The following is a 3854-nucleotide window of genomic DNA, read 5'->3' as shown; positions in this document are numbered from 1 at the left end:
CGAGTCAGATGGCCGAGGCTCCGGTCCTTGACAAGGAGTTCGATTCTTCGAGAGGGGCACGCAGGAGTTGGGTCCTTAGAAGCGTTGAGCGCGAGCGAAACACCCACTGGGCCGGCTGGCGGTAATCCGGCTTGGCCAGTTGGTGAGCAGCCGGTCGTGCGGCTAACTTTAGTTGATGAGCGATGGGCCGGGTTGATCGACCCGACGGCTTTTGACTTAGTGTGTGAATCGCAGGGGAGCTTTGGCCCGTTGTGCTTGCCCGCCGTCAGCCAGAGCTGGATCTGTGGTTTTAGGGCAAAGTGGGGGACCGTGGCATCCTAACTTTATCAGGAATTACCAAGTAAAGCGGCGGGGTGGTGACCAAGCCGGCCTGCCCCCGAGCCCCCGGGTCGAGCGAGTCGAGCCGGCGGCCGGGTTTGGTAGTAAAGTGACGCAAAATATGTACGCAATAAATTGGTCGGCAAAAGGCAGCCCCCGAGTCTCGTTCGGGGACCCCATAGTTTCATACGCTTACAAAAGGCGACGATACATACATTCGTGCGGCTAACTGTAAAATGGGCGGAGGAGTTCCGCGTTCCACGGCCGGGTCGTTTCTTTGCCGGCGGTGTCCCTCTTGCGCTTCTTCGACTTGCGTGTGTCGATGAGGTAGTAGGCGTTGCGGTCGCGCAAGGCCCTGCTCATGATGAATGGGCCCTCCCATGGAGAGGACAACTTGTGCTGGCCAGCGTGCTCTTGGACGAGTCGGAGGACGAGGTCGCCTTCGCGAAATGCGAGAGGCTTGATCTTCTTGCTGTGGTAGTGCCTCAGGCCTTGCTGGTAGATAGCCGAACGGCTAAGTGCCAGAAGGCATGCTTCTTCGAGCAGGTCGACGCCGTCTTCGCGTGCCTCTCTTGCTTCAGCTTCGGTGTACATCGCGACACGCGGCGAGTCGAACTCGACATCGGTCGGGATGACGGCTTCGGATCCATAGACGAGGAAGAACGGGGTGAACCCGGTCGACCGGTTTGGTGTTGTGCGCAGACTCCAGAGAACTGCAGGCAACTCGTCAAGCCAACTGCCGGGTGAGCAGATGAGTGGCTCGACGAGTCACGGCTTGATGCCGGACAGGACGAGTCTGTTGGCCCGCTTGACCTGCCCGTTGGACTGTGGATGTGCCACGGAGGCTAGGTCGAGGCGGATGCCGGAGCTGGAGCAGTATTGTTCGAGCGCGCCCTTGGCGAAGTTGGTGCCGTTGTCGGTGATGATGTTGTTCGGCATGCCGTAGCGCACCGCTATATCCTTGATGAACCGGACGGCTATCGGCCCGTCCAGTTTCTTGATCGGTCTTGCCTCGATCCACTTGGTGAATTTGTCCACTGCCACCAGCAAGTGCGTCATGCCGCCTCGAGCGGTTTTGAAGGGTCCCACCATGTCGAGTCCCCAGACCGCGAAGGGCCAGGCGATTGGTATGGTGCGGAGTGCTGACGCTGGCTGGTGGCTGTGTTTGCTGAAACGTTGGCATCCTTCGCACTTGAGGACGAGCGACTCGGCGTCTTCGAGGGCCGTCGGCCAGTAGAAGCCGTGGTAGAACACCTTGGCCATCAGGGATCGTGATGCGGCGTGGTGCCCACACTCGCCCTGGTGAATGTCGAGGAGAATGTCGATGCCACGATCCTGCTCGACGCAGCGCTGGAACACGCCTGTAGAGCTGCGCTTGACGAGCTCGTTGTTGATGATGCTGAGGCGGACGCCCGGCACTGAACTTGCCGAGCCTAGGTTTCGTCCATGGGAAGAACCCCATTCTCCAGAAATTCTGATATCGGCAAGGCCCAAGTTGGGGCCGCGACCACGGTGAAGACGGCCACCTGGGTGGTTTCTGAGTCGGCGGCCCCTGAGCCAGGTTGAGCAGCCCCAGGGTTGGGCATGGCGACGGCCGGGTCCGGGGCGATGTTGGCCAGGTTGAGTTGAGCAGCCCCCGGGCCGGGTTCAGCAGCCCCTGGGCCGGGTTGTGGTGTGGCCGGGTCTTCTGGAACGTGGATGGACTCGGAGTCCGGCGATGGCTTGACGGACGGCTTGCACAGGTGCTCGAGGGAGACGCCGGACGGGATGGCTTGACGTGACGAGGCGATCTTGGCGAGCGTGTTGGCTGCCTCGTTCTCCGTGCACGAGACATGGAGGAACTTGCAGCCATCAAAGGATCTGGGAAGCTTCTGGATGAGGAAGCGGTAGCTTGCCATGTTGGAGTCGCGGGCGTCCCACTCGCCGAAGCACTGCTGCACCACCAAGTCCGAGTCGCCGTAGCACAGCATGCGCCGGATGCCGAGTTCCTTGGCAAGCCAGAGGCCATGCACAAGGGCTTCGTATTCGGCGATGTTGTTGGAGGCGGCGAGGTGGATCTGAAGCGCGTAGCGGAGTCGGTCACCCTTTGGAGATGACAGTACGATGCCGGCCCCTATGCCGAGTCGCATCTTGGACCCGTCAAAGTGCATGCGCCAATGCGTCGAGTCGGGAGGCGGCGGCAGGTACTCGGTCTCGGTCCCATCGACGAGGAAATCGGCCAGGGCCTGAGACTTGATCGTGGTGCGGGGCTCGTAGAGGATGGTGTGGCTGGCTAGGTGGATCGCCCATTTGGCGACCCGGCCAGAGGCGTCCCGGCACCCGATGATTTCTCCGATAGGCGCCGTGCTGACGACGGTGACGACATGCCCTTGAAAGTACTTCTTCAGCTTCTTGGCGGTGAGGTACACGCCGTAACACATCTTCTGGTAGTGCGTGTAGTTTTGCTTGGAGGTGGAGAGCACCTCGCTCAGGTAGTAGACCGGGCGCTGGACGGCCTGGATCTTGCCCTTCTCCGGTCACTCGACCACCAGCACCGTGCTGACCGCCCGCGAGGGCACGGCTATGTAGAGCAACAGCGGCTCCTTGTCGGTCAGCGCGGCCAGGACTGGTGCGGTGGAGAGCATGAGCTTGAGGTCTTGGAAAGCTTCGTCCGCCTTGCCGTTCCACTCGAATGGGCTTGTCTTCTTCATCAGCTGGTACAGGGGTAGTGCCTTCTCGCCCAGCCGGCTTAGAAACCGGCTGACCGAGGCGAGGCATCCAGTGAACTTCTGGACATCGCTCAGCCGAGATGGCTTGCGCATGCGCTCAATGGCCTTGATCTTCTCCGGGTTCGCCTCGATGCCGCGTTCTGAGACGAGGAAGCCGAGCAGCTTTCTGGCTGGGACGCCGAAGATGCACTTTTCTGGGTTGAGCTTGACCTTGTATTCACGGAGGTTGGCGAATGTCTCCTTCAGATCATCGAGGAGCGTGAGGTGCTGCTTGGTCTTCACCACGATATCGTCCACGTACACGTGGATGTTGCGGCCGAGTTGCATTAGCAGGCATTTCTGCATGCAGCATTGGAAGGTAGCACCGGCGTTCTTCAAGCCGCATGACATGGTGATGTAGTAGTACGCGCCAAAGGGTGTGATGAAGGACGTCTTCAGGGCATCAGCCGGGTCTAGCTTGATTTGGTGGTAGCCGGAGTAAGCGTCCAGGAAGGACATGAGCTCGCACCCGGCGGTCGAGTCGATGACTTAGTCGATCCGCGGGAGAGCGAACGGATCCTTGGGACATGCCTTGTTGAGGCTGGTGTAGTCGATACACATGCGCCAGGTCTTGTTCTTCTTCAGGATGAGGATTGCATTGGCCAGCCACTCGGGGTGAAACACTTCCATTATGAAGCCGGCGGCCAAGAGCTTGGCGACCTCTTTACCAATGGTTCTTCTCTTCTCTTTGGAAAATCGACAGAGGGGTTGACGGACAGGCTTGGCGTCCTTGCGGACGTGGAGTTTGTGCTTGGCGTACTTCCTCGGGATACCCGGCATGTCTTTGGG

This window comes from Triticum dicoccoides, chromosome 6B (assembly GCF_002162155.2).
Source record: "Triticum dicoccoides isolate Atlit2015 ecotype Zavitan chromosome 6B, WEW_v2.0, whole genome shotgun sequence".
NCBI classification, from domain to species: domain Eukaryota; kingdom Viridiplantae; phylum Streptophyta; class Magnoliopsida; order Poales; family Poaceae; genus Triticum; species Triticum dicoccoides.
This window is presented reverse-complemented; position numbering follows the sequence as displayed.